This window comes from Lygodium microphyllum, chromosome 6 (genome assembly GCF_053477565.2).
Source record: "Lygodium microphyllum isolate KBCC chromosome 6, Lygodium_microphyllum_v1.1.10, whole genome shotgun sequence".
Taxonomy (NCBI): Eukaryota; Viridiplantae; Streptophyta; class Polypodiopsida; order Schizaeales; family Lygodiaceae; genus Lygodium; species Lygodium microphyllum.
Genome location: NC_141140.1, coordinates 132,824,920 through 132,843,535, shown reverse-complemented (window position 1 = coordinate 132,843,535; position 18,616 = coordinate 132,824,920).

The following is an 18,616-nucleotide window of genomic DNA, read 5'->3' as shown; positions in this document are numbered from 1 at the left end:
CTCTCATTTATTTCCCTTCTTCTCTTTTTCATAGTTCTCCCACTAACATTTCCAATCCCCCTCCTCTCCCCTCTCCCTATCTCTCCATTTTTTTCTCTTGCTGATATGTTTAGGTGTATAAGGGTATGTGTGCATATTTATATACATGTGGATATATGTTTTCACACATGTATCCACTCACATATGTGTATATTTGCATATATATTGTGTGTACTTTATACTATATGTACATTTATGGGTGTTTTTAGAATATATACACATTACATGCACATCTTCAACCATTTAACTATCATCTCATCTATTGTTTGATACTGTATTTCATTTCTATAGTCTCATAAGTGTGTGCTTTCTATGTTTCTCTCATAAATTTTCTCTCAAATCCTTTCTTTTTTTCTCCCGAGTCCCATATCTCACATCTTTTTTCACCTCATATGTGTACGTGTTGTGTACACATGTGTGTGCAAGTATACATTCATGTGTGGATGTGTACATATGCATGTATGCAAGTGCATGTTTTGTAAGTTGTATCCATTGTCTCTCCTCTTCTTTATTTCCTCTCTTCATTCTTTTATATTTCTATCTCTTTTTCATTGATTTTCCTAGCTCTATCCCCTCGTCCTCTCTATTTCTCCATTTTTTCTCTTGCTCATATGTTTACGTGTATATGGGCATGTTGGATATGTGCACATATCTATCTATGTGTTTGAATATATGTGTGCATTCATGCATATGTATGTGTGCATGTTTTTATAGCATATATACATTTGTGGATGTTTTTAAATTATGTACACATTACATGCATAAGTTTGACCATTAAAATATCATCTCATCTCTATTTTAAAATTTTATCTCTTTTTCATAGCGTATGTGCATTTATGGGTGTTTCTAGAGTATATATGCATTGCATGTGCATGCTCAAACATTAAAATATATTTTCTAATCTCATATGTTCAATTAGGAAAAAAATTCATGAGAGAGAGTGTGTGTGAGTGAGCCACAAAAAACTTTTCAAATACTCATGTTTTCCCTTTTCCTCACTATCACCAAATTTCATTTTAATCCATTTACTTTTATTGAAAAAGTGGAGATCTTCCTTTCTCCATTACTTTTCATTTTAATCCATTTTCTTGCTTCTTTCTTCCACACATACATGATCCCACAATAAAAGAAAGAGATGGTTGCAAGGCAATGTAGGCTTTGTAGAAAGATTTTTGAGCCTATTTGTGCATGGCAAAGTTTGGCAATTTATGATGAATCTCGTAACGGAGCTTCTATTGTGAAACGATATCCCAAAGAGCAATTGTTTGTAAAACCTTTCCTTTGTATGTCAAACGGATAGAAATTTTTCTGAGTATCAAATGTAGGAAGCACCGTTTTGTTGCTTCGAGCTATGAAGAGGCCCTTAGCTGTTTTTTGTCTTACATGTTATCATGAAAATGTTTTAGAGAGAGAGAGAGAGAGAGAGAGAGATGTGTTTAGTACTTTTAATATATTAGTTCATGTGATATTCAAGCAAAGACAAGATATGTGTGCTAGTTTTTTTACTTTGGATTTTTCCTTGAGCTTATGATAAGTATGTGACCTATATTTCATCATTTTTGCCTTTAACTCATGCCAAATTTAAAATATCATTTAAATATAAATTTAACCTGATGTGTAGTGTGACTTGAGTGTGAATGCATTGGAAATAGCAACCTAGTGGCATTTCTCAATCTTGCAATGTCTCCTATGCCTAGAAGTGATATATGCAAGTGGACCTAGCCAACCCACTTTGTTAGCATCCTATTTAGCATGATATCAGCCCTTTTCTTCAAGCAAGTCCTTCAAGTCATGTGAGATCCCAAGTCAAGTTCAAGTCAAAAAGCCCCTACGTTATAATGGCCTTCCCACACATGAGGCATTGGGAGTAGCATGTCTTTTCTAAGTAGTTTCAAGTTCATTCTCAGTCCAAGACCATTAGTGATGCTCGACTATGGCCAAAGTGCCTCCATCTTACCTACCTCCTTCAAATCCATTCATGCCCCTATAGTGTCTCTCTTTCCTGTGATGTGGTTCCATAATAAGCTATCCATATTCTTGAAAATATGCATGGGATCTAACAAATGGTTGATCTATAAGTGGGTCCAATATGGCAACTCATAGAAAATCGAGAACTGTCGCATTTCACTTGGATGTGACTCCTTGTGGATCATTTTCAACTCGAGAACCCTCCGATAAGAAAGCAACGTGTCCTTGATATACTATCTTCTTCATGGTTCGCAACTTCTAATTGTGGCCCACACAATGAACATGTATAATAACCTGAGGTAACTAGACCTGTTGCATCAACCCTATCTAGTCAACACGAACTTGAACGGGCTGTGTTAGATATCACAAACTTGAACACAAACTTGGACGAGCCCACTTACTTGAGCACTCCTCAAATCTTGGAAAGTCATGCATAGTCCACATGAGAATGGCTCATATATTAGCGAACCGTTAGCCATCGTGCTTGCTCATGTCTTCCACAATGACCCCCTCCTACCACCAACTCTTAAGCTCATGAACTAATGGACGGAGGTAGACGTCCATGTTCTTGACTTTTTAGTGCCTAAGAAAGAATCAGGTATCCTTTCTTCATAGAAATCCATAGCGAGATGTTGTAGTTAGCAAGAACTACATGCCACACATTGTAAGAGGTTGAGCGAAGACCAAATGGATTCACGCCATCCATAGCAAGACCGAGTTGAGTGGCTCTCGTACAAATTCTAGAAAGGTGGAGTCAATGTAGCTCCATGTGCGTGAATCTGCTGATATTCGTTGGACTCCATTTGTGGATCTATTTTGCGTATGCCATGTTGTTAAGCTCACCATTTCCAATGTACGAAACATATGACGTATACATGGTATAAGTGGAAAGTGTCTGAGAACCTTCTAAGGCATGATTTTCGCTTGCAAGTCCTGTCAATACTTGTGAGCACCACACTTTGGACATGTCTCCATAGTCCCGTAGTCCCCTCCAAACATCACACAATCGTTGACACATGCATTGATGCTATCGTAATCAATGCTAAGCTTTCTTAATACCAATCGTGCATCATCATGGGACTCTAGCATTGTGTTTTCAGGTGGTAATATATGATACTTTAGCAACTTGAAAAAAATCAAAAGATACCTTGAAGAGCACAATAAGTGTTTTTTATTTTATAATAGAGTCAAAAAAATCAATGGAGCATAGAATGTACTTGAACAACTAGATCACACTCACATTGCTTCAACCATACTTTGCTTGCACACTTAGGAGCGCAAGCAGTGTCTTCAGATGAGATACTCAGCATCTATCATATAAAGCCTACATTGCCTTGCAACCATCTCTTTCTTTTATTGTGGGATCATGTATGTGTGGAAGAAAGAAGCAAGAAAATGGATTAAAATGAAAAGTAATGGAGACCACTCTTTATTTCTTGAATACCAAATTTCTATCTTGCTCCTTATTGAAAAAGTGGAGAGAGAGAGAGAGAGAGAGAGAGAGAGAGAGAGAGCATCAATGTCAAGGTTAATTCAAATGTTTGATTTGAATGCAAAAAAAAGAAAATAATCATTCAAAAGAGTTTTAGTCACTTCAATTTAATTGCATTTATTTGATTCAATTGCCAAATGAAAGAAACACAATCAATTGTTTTATCCCAACGTTGAAAGAAAGCAATTATTGAATAGAGTTTGATCAATTATTTGAAGAAAAGGATGAGGAAAAGGACATGTGACTAAAATGGCCATTCAAAGGCAATATTAGCAATCATCAATAACTAGTCAAAAAGTTTTATTGAAAGAGAGCACACGTTAGTGTTTCTTTAAAAATCATTCAAAGTTAGTGCTTCTTCATTTTATCCATCCATGTCAAAACGCTTTAACATTTTTCTTTTTTGATAGAAAAGTAACCATTTGTTGGAAGAATAGAAGAGCTTCTCGATTTCTTATTTTGGTCATTTGACAAAAAAATTATTTTGGGAAAATATCCAATTGGTTTAATCAAAATATTTGAACCCAATTTGGAGATGTTATTTTGGTCTTATTCAAGAGATCCTATTCTAATGGTTTTTCCCAATATTCCAAATGTTCTCTTTGATCCAACAAGCCCCTTTGAATGCTTCCTTGGATGCTACATTAAAAAAAAGTTGATCCCAAAAAAGAAAGTTTCTTGCTTTTCAAAAACTCCATGCTCGATCACTTTATACAAATTATGCTTTCTTAACAAAAAAAAAAAAAGGTTGGTCTCTGAATGAGAAAGAAGTACAAAGGCACATGTAGGAAGGCCCCTTGTTGGGTAGTGTAGATCCTAGTTGTTGTGCTCACTTTTAAGTCCTAACGCCTAGTCTGAGGATACTAGAATTCGTTTCATATTCACTCAACTAGAGAACCACATATCCAACACCTCCAATTCTATTTGAGTAGGTTTCTTCTCCAATTCTATTAGCCTCAAATAGAGGAGCACATACGCACCATTCTAGACATGCAATGTAAAGGAAATGACATAGAAATGACTTAAGAGATAGTATACAAGAAGAGGTGAACGAAGAGAAAATGTGTAGAGGTAATGTCTAGATTCAAATGAAAAGTGAGGCTCTTCAATCAGCTCCTACTATAGTTTTGCATTTGGATCTAGTTGAATCAAGTGAGTAGCATATTATGGTGGCTTCCATTCGAATGAATAACAACAAAAACTAGGAAAACCTCATCCATGTATGTTCTAAATATTTCTTGCACTAACTTGTTAAAGGAAGTTAGTGCATATACCTAGGTTGAGGATTGTCTTGGGTGTATCTTCTTCTTTGATCCTAATATGACATATCCAAATCTATAATCTATCTTAAAAAATATTCTTACTCTTGGTAGTTGATCTAGATCCTCATTAATTAGAGAAATAGGATATTGATTCTCAACTATGACTCGGTTTACACCCCCTATATCTAAGGGAGTCATTCATCTTCACCTAAAAGATAATTTTGCATCCCAAGGAAAGATACTAGGATGGATGAATCCCTGATCCATCAATTTTCTAAGTTACTCCTTTAGTTTAATGGCTTCAAGGATAGACATCCTATAAGGTCTGTTTGCGATAGGTTCCATGCTAGAAATTTGATTTCATGATCCACTTCTCTTATTGATGGTAGTTCTATTGCTAAGTGTATGAAATGACTAATTTTTCTAGTTGCTTTTTGTTGTCTTGTGGAGTCAAAGTGAGTTTATAGTATGCTTGTTGAGGTTTATGATCCTTTTTCATTTCTTTGAAGTATATTCAGATGAATGTGGTCCTTCTCACAACATGAACCCACCAAGTTTGTAGAGGCAAAAACAAGATACTTCCCCCTTAATAATTTCTAAAACATATCAATTCAAATTAATTAATAGGATTGTTTGTCCTCCTCCCCCCCCCCCCCCCCCCCCCCCAATCCACTATATAAGTGGGACCTCCCCCTCTCTAGGGGGGAAGAAGGAGCGGTGGAGAGGCTACAAGAAGGAAGAAAGAGAAGAGAAGGAAGAAAGAGAAAATGAGAGAGAGAGAGAGAGCATCAATGTCAAGGTTAATTCAAATGTTTGATTTGAATGCAAAAAAAAGAAAATAATCATTCAAAAGAGTTTTAATCACTTCAATTTAATTGCATTTATTTGATTCAATTGCCAAATGAAAGAAACACAATCAATTGTTTTATCCCAACATTGAAAGAAAGCAATTATTGAATAGAGTTTGATCAATTATTTGAAGGAAAGGATGAAGAAAAGGACATGTGACTAAAATGAGCATTCAAAGGCAATATTAGCAATCATCAATAACTAGTCAAAAAGTTTTATTGAAAGAGAGCACACGTTAGTGTTTCTTTAAAAATCATTCAAAGTTAGTGCTTATTCATTTTATCCATCGATGTCAAAACGCTTTAACATTTTTCTTTTTTGATAGAAAAGTAACCATTTGTTGGAAGAATAGAAGAGCTTGTCGATTTCTTATTTTTTGGTCATTTGACAAAAAAACTTATTTTGGGAAAATATCCAATTGGTTTAATCAAAATATTTGAACCCAATTTGGAGATGTTATTTTGTTCTTATTCAAGAGATCCTATTCTAATGGTTTTTCCCAATATTCCAAATGTTCTCTTTGATCCAACAAGCCCCTTTGAATGCTTCCTTGGATGCTACATTAAAAAAAAGTTGATCCCAAAAAAGAAAGTTTCTTGCTTTTCAAAAACTCCATGCTCGATCACTTTATACAAATTATGCTTTCTTAACAAAAAAAAAAAAGGTTGGTCTCTGAATGAGAAAGAAGTACAAAGGCACATGTAGGAAGGCCCCTTGTTGGGTAGTGTAGATCCTAGTTGTTGTGCTCACTTTTAAGTCCTAACGCCTAGTCTGAGGATACTAGAATTCGTTTCATATTCACTCAACTAGAGAACCACATATCCAACACCTCCAATTCTATTTGAGTAGGCTTCTCCTCCAATTCTATTAGCCTCTAATAGAGGAGCACATACGCACCATTCTAGACATGCAATGTAAAGGAAATGACACAAAAATGACTTAAGAGATAGTATACAAGAAGAGGTGAACGAAGAGAAAATGTGTAGAGGTAATATCTAGATTCAAATGAAAAGTGAGGCTCTTCAATCAGCTCCTACTATAGTTTTGCATTTGGATCTAGTTGAATCAAGTGGGCAGCATATTATGGTGGCTTCCATTCGAATGAATAACAACAAAAACTAGGAAAACCTCATCCATGTATGTTCTAAATATTTCTTGCACTAACTTGTTAAAGGAAATTAGTGCATATACCTAGGTTGAGGATTGTCTTGGGTGTATCTTCTTCTTTGATCCTAATATGACATATCCAAATCTATAATCTATCCTAAAAAATATTCTTACTCTTGGTAGTTGATCTAGATCCTCATTACTTAGAGAAATAGGATATAGATTCTCAACTATGACTCGGTTTACACCCCCTATAGTCAATGCATAATCTAAGGGAGTCATTCATCTTCACCTAAAAGATAATTTTGCATCCCAAGGAAAGATACTAGGATGGATGAATCCCTGATCCATCAATTTTCTAAGTTACTCCTTTAGTTTAATGGCTTCAAGGATACACATCCTATAAGGTCTATCTGCGATAGGTTCCATGCTAGAAACTAATTTGATCTCATGATCCACTTCTCTTATTGATGGTAGTTCTATTGCTAAGTGTATGAAATGACTAATTTTTCTAGTTGCTTTTTGTTGTCCTTTGGAGTCAAAGTGAGTTTATAGTATGGTTGTTGAGGTTTATGATCCTTTTTCATTTCTTTGAAGTATATTCAGATGAATGTGGTCCTTCTCACAACATGAACCCACCAAGTTTGTAGAGGAAAAAACAAGATACTTCCCCCTTAATAATTTCTAAAACATATCAATTCAAATTTATTAATAGGATTGTTTGTCCTCCCCCCCCCCCAATCCACTATATAAGTGGGACCTCCCCTTCTCTAGGGGGGAAGAAGGAGAGGTGGAGAGGCTACAAGAAGGAAGAAAGAGAAAATGAGAGAGAGAGAGAGAGAGCATCAATGTCAAGGTTAATTCAAATGTTTGATTTGAATGCAAAAAAAAGAAAATAATCATTCAAAAGAGTTTTAATCACTTCAATTTAATTGCATTTATTTGATTCAATTGCCAAATGAAAGAAAGAGAATCAATTGTTTTATCCCAACGTTGAAAGAAAGCAATTACTGAATAGAGTTTGATCAATTATTTGAAGAAAAGGATGAAGAAAAGGACATGTGACTAAAAAGACCATTCAAAGGCAATATTAGCAATCATCAATAACTAGTCAAAAAGTTTTATTGAAAGCACACGTTAGTGTTTCTTTAAAAATCATTCAAAGTTAGTGCTTCTTCATTTTATCCATCCATGTCAAAACGCTTTAACATTTTTCTTTTTTGACAGAAAAGTAACCATTTGTTGGAAGAATAGAAGAGCTTCTCGATTTCTTATTTTGGTCATTTGACAAAAAAAACTTATTTTGGGAAAATATCCAATTGGTTTAATCAAAATATTTGAACCCAATTTGGAGATGTTATTTTGGTCTTATTCAAGAGATCCTATTCTAATGGTTTTTCCCAATATTCCAAATGTTCTCTTTGATCCAACAAGCCCCTTTGAATGCTTCCTTGCATGCTACATTAAAAAAAAGTTGATCCCAAAAAAGAAAGTTTCTTGCTTTTCAAAAACTCCATGCTCGATCACTTTATACAAATTATGCTTTCTTAACAAAAAAAAATTGGTTGGTCTCTGAATGAGAAAGAAGTACAAAGGCACATGTAGGAAGGCCCCTTGTTGGGTAGTATAGATCCTAGTTGTTGTGCTCACTTTTAAGTCCTAACGCCTAGTCTGAGGATACTAGAATTCGTTTCATATTCCCTTAACTAGAGAACCACATATCCAACACCTCCAATTCTATTTGAGTAGGCTTCTCCTCCAATTCTATTAGCCTCAAATAGAGGAGCACATACGCACCATTCTAGACATGCAATGTAAAGGAAATGACATAGAAATGACTTAAGAGATAGTATACAAGAAGAAGTGAACGAAGAGAAAATGTGTAGAGGTAATGTCTAGATTCAAATGAAAAGTGAGGCTCTTCAATCAGCTCCTACTGTAGTTTTGCATTTGGATCTAGTTGAATCAAGTGAGCAGCATATTATGGTGGCTTCCATTCGAATGAATAACAACAAAAACTAGGAAAACCTCATCCATGTATGTTCTAAATATTTCTTGCACTAACTTGTTAAAGGAAGTTAGTGCATATACCTAGGTTGAGGATTGTCTTGGGTGTATCTTCTTCTTTGATCCTAATATGACATATCCAAATCTATAATCTATCTTAAAAAATATTCTTACTCTTGGTAGTTGATCTAGATCCTCATTAATTAGAGAAATAGGATATTGATTCTCAACTATGACTCGGTTTACACCCCCTATATCTAAGGGAGTCATTCATCTTCACCTAAAAGATAATTTTTCATCCCAAGGAAAGATACTAGGATGGATGAATCCCTGATCCATCAATTTTCTAAGTTACTCCTTTAGTTTAATGGCTTCAAGGATAGACATCCTATAAGGTCTGTTTGCGATAGGTTCCATGCTAGAAACTAATTTGATCTCATGATCCACTTCTCTTATTGATGGTAGTTCTATTGCTAAGTGTATGAAATGACTAATTTTTCTAGTTGCTTTTTGTTGTCTTTTGGAGTCAAATTGAGTTTATAGTATGGTTGTTGAGGTTTATGATCCTTTTTCATTTCTTTGAAGTATATTCAGATGAATGTGGTCCTTCTCACAACATGAACACACCAAGTTTGTAGAGGAAAAAACAAGATACTTCCCCCTTAATAATTTCTAAAACATATCAATTCAAATTAATTAATAGGATTGTTTGTCCTCCTCCCCCCCCCCCCCCCCAATCCACTATATAAGTGGGACCTCCCCCTCTCTAGGCGGGAAGAAGGAGAGGTGGAGAGGCTACAAGAAGGAAGAAAGAGAAGAGAAGGAAGAAAGAGAAAATGAGAGAGAGAGAGAGAGAAAGAGCATCAATGTCAAGGTTAATTCAAATGTTTGATTTGAATGCAAAAAAAAGAAAATAATCATTCAAAAGAGTTTTAATCACTTCAATTTAATTGCATTTATTTGATTCAATTGCCAAATGAAAGAAACAGAATCAATTGTTTTATCCCAACGTTGAAAGAAAGCAATTATTGAATAGAGTTTGATCAATTATTTGAAGAAAAGGATGAGGAAAAGGACATGTGACTAAAATGGCCATTCAAAGGCAATATTAGCAATCATCAATAACTAGTCAAAAAGTTTTATTGAAAGAGAGCACACGTTAGTGTTTCTTTAAAAATCATTCAAAGTTAGTGCTTCTTCATTTTATCCATCCATGTCAAAACGCTTTAACATTTTTCTTTTTTGATAGAAAAGTAACCATTTGTTGGAAGAATAGAAGAGCTTGTCGATTTCTTATTTTGGTCATTTGACAAAAAAATTATTTTGGGAAAATATCCAATTGGTTTAATCAAAATATTTGAACCCAATTTGGAGATGTTATTTTGGTCTTATTCAAGAGATCCTATTCTAATGGTTTTTCCCAATATTCCAAATGTTCTCTTTGATCCAACAAGCCCCTTTGAATGCTTCCTTGCATGCTACATTAAAAAAAAGTTGATCCCAAAAAAGAAAGTTTCTTGCTTTTCAAAAACTCCATGCTCGATCACTTTATACAAATTATGCTTTCTTAACAAAAAAAAAAAGGTTGGTCTCTGAATGAGAAAGAAGTACAAAGGCACATGTAGGAAGGCCCCTTGTTGGGTAGTGTAGATCCTAGTTGTTGTGCTCACTTTTAAGTCCTAACGCCTAGTCTGAGGATACTAGAATTTGTTTCATATTCACTCAACTAGAGAACCACATATCCAACACCTCCAATTCTATTTGAGTAGGTTTCTTCTCCAATTCTATTAGCCTCAAATAGAGGAGCACATACGCACCATTCTAGACATGCAATGTAAAGGAAATGACATAGAAATGACTTAAGAGATAGTATACAAGAAGAGGTGAACGAAGAGAAAATGTGTAGAGGTAATGTCTAGATTCAAATGAAAAGTGAGGCTCTTCAATCCGCTCCTACTATAGTTTTGCATTTGGATCTAGTTGAATCAAGTGAGCAGCATATTATGGTGGCTTCCATTCGAATGAATAACAACAAAAACTAGGAAAACCTCATCCATGTATGTTCTAAATATTTCTTGCACTAACTTGTTAAAGGAAGTTAGTGCATATACCTAGGTTGAGGATTGTCTTGGGTGTATCTTCTTCTTTGATCCTAATATGACATATCCAAATCTATAATCTATCTTAAAAAATATTCTTACTCTTGGTAGTTGATCTAGATCCTCATTAATTAGAGAAATAGGATATAGATTCTCAACTATGACTCGGTTTACACCCCCTATATCTAAGGGAGTCATTCATCTTCACCTAAAAGATAATTTTGCATCCCAAGGAAAGATACTAGGATGGATGAATCCCTGATCCATCAATTTTCTAAGTTACTCCTTTAGTTTAATGGCTTCAAGGATAGACATCCTATAAGGTCTGTTTGCGATAGGTTCCATGCTAGAAATTTGATTTCATGATCCACTTCTCTTATTGATGGTAGTTCTATTGCTAAGTGTATGAAATGACTAATTTTTCTAGTTGCTTTTTGTTGTCTTGTGGAGTCAAAGTGAGTTTATAGTATGCTTGTTGAGGTTTATGATCCTTTTTCATTTCTTTGAAGTATATTCAGATGAATGTGGTCCTTCTCACAACATGAACACACCAAGTTTGTAGAGGAAAAAACAAGATACTTCCCCCTTAATAATTTCTAAAACATATCAATTCAAATTAATTAATAGGATTGTTTGTCCTCCTCCCCCCCCCCCAATCCACTATATAAGTGGGACCTCCCCCTCTCTAGGGGGGAAGAAGGAGAGGTGGAGAGGCTACAAGAAGGAAGAAAGAGAAGAGAAGGAAGAAAGAGAAAATGAGAGAGAGAGAGAGAGAGAGAGAGAGAGAGAGAGAGAGAGAGCATCAATGTCAAGGTTAATTCAAATGTTTGATTTGAATGCAAAAAAAAGAAAATAATCATTCAAAAGAGTTTTAATCACTTCAATTTAATTGCATTTATTTGATTCAATTGCCAAATGAAAGAAACACAATCAATTGTTTTATCCCAACGTTGAAAGAAAGCAATTATTGAATAGAGTTTGATCAATTATTTGAAGGAAAGGATGAAGAAAAGGACATGTGACTAAAATGAGCATTCAAAGGCAATATTAGCAATCATCAATAACTAGTCAAAAAGTTTTATTGAAAGAGAGCACACGTTAGTGTTTCTTTAAAAATCATTCAAAGTTAGTGCTTATTCATTTTATCCATCGATGTCAAAACGCTTTAACATTTTTCTTTTTTGACAGAAAAGTAACCATTTGTTGGAAGAATAGAAGAGCTTGTCGATTTCTTATTTTTGGTCATTTGACAAAAAAACTTTTTTTGGGAAAATATCCAATTGGTTTAATCAAAATATTTGAACCCAATTTGGAGATGTTATTTTGTTCTTATTCAAGAGATCCTATTCTAATGGTTTTTCCCAATATTCCAAATGTTCTCTTTGATCCAACAAGCCCCTTTGAATGCTTCCGTGGATGCTACATTAAAAAAAAAGTTGCTCCCAAAAAAGAAAGTTTCTTGCTTTTCAAAAACTCCATGCTCGATCACTTTATACAAATTATGCTTTCTTAACAAAAAAAAAAGGTTGGTCTCTGAATGAGAAAGAAGTACAAAGGCACATGTAGGAAGGCCCCTTGTTGGGTAGTGTAGATCCTAGTTGTTGTGCTCACTTTTAAGTCCTAACGCCTAGTCTGAGGATACTAGAATTCGTTTCATATTCACTCAACTAGAGAACCACATATCCAACACCTCCAATTCTATTTGAGTAGGCTTCTCCTCCAATTCTATTAGCCTCTAATAGAGGAGCACATACGCACCATTCTAGACATGCAATGTAAAGGAAATGACACAAAAATGACTTAAGAGATAGTATACAAGAAGAGGTGAACGAAGAGAAAATGTGTAGAGGTAATGTCTAGATTCAAATGAAAAGTGAGGCTCTTCAATCAGCTCCTACTATAGTTTTGCATTTGGATCTAGTTGAATCAAGTGGGCAGCATATTATGGTGGCTTCCATTCGAATGAATAACAACAAAAACTAGGAAAACCTCATCCATGTATGTTCTAAATATTTCTTGCACTAACTTGTTAAAGGAAATTAGTGCATATACCTAGCTTGAGGATTGTCTTGGGTGTATCTTCTTCTTTGATCCTAATATGACATATCCAAATCTATAATCTATCCTAAAAAATATTCTTACTCTTGGTAGTTGATCTAGATCCTCATTACTTAGAGAAATAGGATATAGATTCTCAACTATGACTCGGTTTACACCCCCTATAGTCAATGCATAATCTAAGGGAGTCATTCATCTTCACCTAAAAGATAATTTTGCATCCCAAGGAAAGATACTAGGATGGATGAATCCCTGATCCATCAATTTTCTAACTTACTCCTTTAGTTTAATGGCTTCAAGGATACACATCCTATAAGGTCTATCTACGATAGGTTCCATGCTAGAAACTAATTTGATCTCATGATCCACTTCTCTTATTGATGGTAGTTCTATTGCTAAGTGTATGAAATGACTAATTTTTCTAGTTGCTTTTTGTTGTCCTTTGGAGTCAAAGTGAGTTTATAGTATGGTTGTTGAGGTTTATGATCCTTTTTCATTTCTTTGAAGTATATTCAGATGAATGTGGTCCTTCTCACAACATGAACCCACCAAGTTTGTAGAGGAAAAAACAAGATACTTCCCCCTTAATAATTTCTAAAACATATCAATTCAAATTTATTAATAGGATTGTTTGTCCTCCCCCCCCCCAATCCACTATATAAGTGGGACCTCCCCTTCTCTAGGGGGGAAGAAGGAGAGGTGGAGAGGCTACAAGAAGGAAGAAAGAGAAAATGAGAGAGAGAGAGAGAGCATCAATGTCAAGGTTAATTCAAATGTTTGATTTGAATGCAAAAAAAAGAAAATAATCATTCAAAAGAGTTTTAATCACTTCAATTTAATTGCATTTATTTGATTCAATTGCCAAATGAAAGAAAGAGAATCAATTGTTTTATCCCAACGTTGAAAGAAAGCAATTACTGAATAGAGTTTGATCAATTATTTGAAGAAAAGGATGAAGAAAAGGACATGTGACTAAAAAGACCATTCAAAGGCAATATTAGCAATCATCAATAACTAGTCAAAAAGTTTTATTGAAAGCACACGTTAGTGTTTCTTTAAAAATCATTCAAAGTTAGTGCTTCTTCATTTTATCCATCCATGTCAAAACGCTTTAACATTTTTCTTTTTTGATAGAAAAGTAACCATTTGTTGGAAGAATAGAAGAGCTTCTCGATTTCTTATTTTGGTCATTTGACAAAAAAATTATTTTGGGAAAATATCCAATTGGTTTAATCAAAATATTTGAACCCAATTTGGAGATGTTATTTTGGTCTTATTCAAGAGATCCTATTCTAATGGTTTTTCCCAATATTCCAAATGTTCTCTTTGATCCAACAAGCCCCTTTGAATGCTTCCTTGCATGCTACATTAAAAAAAAGTTGATCCCAAAAAAGAAAGTTTCTTGCTTTTCAAAAACTCCATGCTCGATCACTTTATACAAATTATGCTTTCTTAACAAAAAAAAAAAAGGTTGGTCTCTGAATGAGAAAGAAGTACAAAGGCACATGTAGGAAGGCCCCTTGTTGGGTAGTGTAGATCCTAGTTGTTGTGCTCACTTTTAAGTCCTAACGCCTAGTCTGAGGATACTAGAATTCGTTTCATATTCACTCAACTAGAGAACCACATATCCAACACCTCCAATTCTATTTGAGTAGGCTTCTTCTCCAATTCTATTAGCCTCAAATAGAGGAGCACATACGCACCATTCTAGACATGCAATGTAAAGGAAATGACATAGAAATGACTTAAGAGATAGTATACAAGAAGAAGTGAACGAAGAGAAAATGTGTAGAGGTAATGTCTAGATTCAAATGAAAAGTGAGGCTCTTCAATCAGCTCCTACTGTAGTTTTGCATTTGGATCTAGTTGAATCAAGTGAGCAGCATATTATGGTGGCTTCCATTCGAATGAATAACAACAAAAACTAGGAAAACCTCATCCATGTATGTTCTAAATATTTCTTGCACTAACTTGTTAAAGGAAGTTAGTGCATATACCTAGGTTGAGGATTGTCTTGGGTGTATCTTCTTCTTTGATCCTAATATGACATATCCAAATCTATAATCTATCTTAAAAAATATTCTTACTCTTGGTAGTTGATCTAGATCCTCATTAATTAGAGAAATAGGATATTGATTCTCAACTATGACTCGGTTTACACCCCCTATATCTAAGGGAGTCATTCATCTTCACCTAAAAGATAATTTTTCATCCCAAGGAAAGATACTAGGATGGATGAATCCCTGATCCATCAATTTTCTAAGTTACTCCTTTAGTTTAATGGCTTCAAGGATAGACATCCTATAAGGTCTGTTTGCGATAGGTTCCATGCTAGAAACTAATTTGATCTCATGATCCACTTCTCTTATTGATGGTAGTTCTATTGCTAAGTGTATGAAATGACTAATTTTTCTAGTTGCTTTTTGTTGTCTTTTGGAGTCAAATTGAGTTTATAGTATGGTTGTTGAGGTTTATGATCCTTTTTCATTTCTTTGAAGTATATTCAGATGAATGTGGTCCTTCTCACAACATGAACACACCAAGTTTGTAGAGGAAAAAACAAGATACTTCCCCCTTAATAATTTCTAAAACATATCAATTCAAATTAATTAATAGGATTGTTTGTCCTCCTCCCCCCCCCCCCCCCCCCCAATCCACTATATAAGTGGGACCTCCCCCTCTCTAGGGGGGAAGAAGGAGAGGTGGAGAGGCTACAAGAAGGAAGAAAGAGAAGAGAAGGAAGAAAGAGAAAATGAGAGAGAGAGAGAGAGAGAAAGAGCATCAATGTCAAGGTTAATTCAAATGTTTGATTTGAATGCAAAAAAAAGAAAATAATCATTCAAAAGAGTTTTAATCACTTCAATTTAATTGCATTTATTTGATTCAATTGCCAAATGAAAGAAACAGAATCAATTGTTTTATCCCAACGTTGAAAGAAAGCAATTATTGAATAGAGTTTGATCAATTATTTGAAGAAAAGGATGAGGAAAAGGACATGTGACTAAAATGGCCATTCAAAGGCAATATTAGCAATCATCAATAACTAGTCAAAAAGTTTTATTGAAAGAGAGCACACGTTAGTGTTTCTTTAAAAATCATTCAAAGTTAGTGCTTCTTCATTTTATCCATCCATGTCAAAAAGCTTTAACATTTTTCTTTTTTGATAGAAAAGTAACCATTTGTTGGAAGAATAGAAGAGCTTGTCGATTTCTTATTTTGGTCATTTGACAAAAAAATTATTTTGGGAAAATATCCAATTGGTTTAATCAAAATATTTGAACCCAATTTGGAGATGTTATTTTGGTCTTATTCAAGAGATCCTATTCTAATGGTTTTTCCCAATATTCCAAATGTTCTCTTTGATCCAACAAGCCCCTTTGAATGCTTCCTTGGATGCTACATTAAAAAAAAGTTGATCCCAAAAAAGAAAGTTTCTTGCTTTTCAAAAACTCCATGCTCGATCACTTTATACAAATTATGCTTTCTTAACAAAAAAAAAAAAGGTTGGTCTCTGAATGAGAAAGAAGTACAAAGGCACATGTAGGAAGGCCCCTTGTTGGGTAGTGTAGATCCTAGTTGTTGTGCTCACTTTTAAGTCCTAACGCCTAGTCTGAGGATACTAGAATTCGTTTCATATTCACTCAACTAGAGAACCACATATCCAACACCTCCAATTCTATTTGAGTAGGTTTCTTCTCCAATTCTATTAGCCTCAAATAGAGGAGCACATACGCAACATTCTAGACATGCAATGTAAAAGAAATGACATAGAAATGACTTAAGAGATAGTATACAAGAAGAGGTGAACGAAGAGAAAATGTGTAGAGGTAATGTCTAGATTCAAATGAAAAGTGAGGCTCTTCAATCAGCTCCTACTATAGTTTTGCATTTGGATCTAGTTGAATCAAGTGAGCAGCATATTATGGTGGCTTCCATTCGAATGAATAACAACAAAAACTAGGAAAACCTCATCCATGTATGTTCTAAATATTTCTTGCACTAACTTGTTAAAGGAAGTTAGTGCATATACCTAGGTTGAGGATTGTCTTGGGTGTATCTTCTTCTTTGATCCTAATATGACATATCCAAATCTATAATCTATCTTAAAAAATATTCTTACTCTTGGTAGTTGATCTAGATCCTCATTAATTAGAGAAATAGGATATTGATTCTCAACTATGACTCGGTTTACACCCCCTATATCTAAGGGAGTCATTCATCTTCACCTAAAAGATAATTTTGCATCCCAAGGAAAGATACTAGGATGGATGAATCCCTGATCCATCAATTTTCTAAGTTACTCCTTTAGTTTAATGGCTTCAAGGATAGACATCCTATAAGGTCTGTTTGCGATAGGTTCCATGCTAGAAATTTGATTTCATGATCCACTTCTCTTATTGATGGTAGTTCTATTGCTAAGTTTATGAAATGACTAATTTTTCTAGTTGCTTTTTGTTGTCTTGTGGAGTCAAAGTGAGTTTATAGTATGCTTGTTGAGGTTTATGATCCTTTTTCATTTCTTTGAAGTATATTCAGATGAATGTGGTCCTTCTCACAACATGAACCCACCAAGTTTGTAGAGGAAAAAACAAGATACTTCCCCCTTAATAATTTCTAAAACATATCAATTCAAATTAATTAATAGGATTGTTTGTCCTCCTCCCCCCCCCCCCCCCCCCCCCAATCCACTATATAAGTGGGACCTCCCCCTCTCTAGGGGGGAAGAAGGAGCGGTGGAGAGGCTACAAGAAGGAAGAAAGAGAAGAGAAGGAAGAAAGAGAAAATGAGAGAGAGAGAGAGAGAGAGAGAGAGAGAGAGAGAGAGAGAGAGAGAGAGAGCATCAATGTCAAGGTTAATTCAAATGTTTGATTTGAATGCAAAAAAAAGAAAATAATCATTCAAAAGAGTTTTAATCACTTCAAATTAATTGCATTTATTTGATTCAATTGCCAAATGAAAGAAACACAATCAATTGTTTTATCCCAACGTTGAAAGAAAGCAATTATTGAATAGAGTTTGATCAATTATTTGAAGGAAAGGATGAAGAAAAGGACATGTGACTAAAATGAGCATTCAAAGGCAATATTAGCAATCATCAATAACTAGTCAAAAAGTTTTATTGAAAGAGAGCACACGTTAGTGTTTCTTTAAAAATCATTCAAAGTTAGTGCTTATTCATTTTATCCATCGATGTCAAAACGCTTTAACATTTTTCTTTTTTGATAGAAAAGTAACCATTTGTTGGAAGAATAGAAGAGCTTGTCGATTTCTTATTTTTGGTCATTTGACAAAAAGACTTATTTTGGGAAAATATCCAATTGGTTTAATCAAAATATTTGAACCCAATTTGGAGATGTTATTTTGTTCTTATTCAAGAGATCCTATTCTAATGGTTTTTCCCAATATTCCAAATGTTCTCTTTGATCCAACAAGCCCCTTTGAATGCTTCCGTGGATGCTACATTAAAAAAAAAGTTGATCCCAAAAAAGAAAGTTTCTTGCTTTTCAAAAACTCCATGCTCGATCACTTTATACAAATTATGCTTTCTTAACAAAAAAAAAAAGGTTGGTCTCTGAATGAGAAAGAAGTACAAAGGCACATGTAGGAAGGCCCCTTGTTGGGTAGTGTAGATCCTAGTTGTTGTGCTCACTTTTAAGTCCTAACGCCTAGTCTGAGGATACTAGAATTCGTTTCATATTCACTCAACTAGAGAACCACATATCCAACACCTCCAA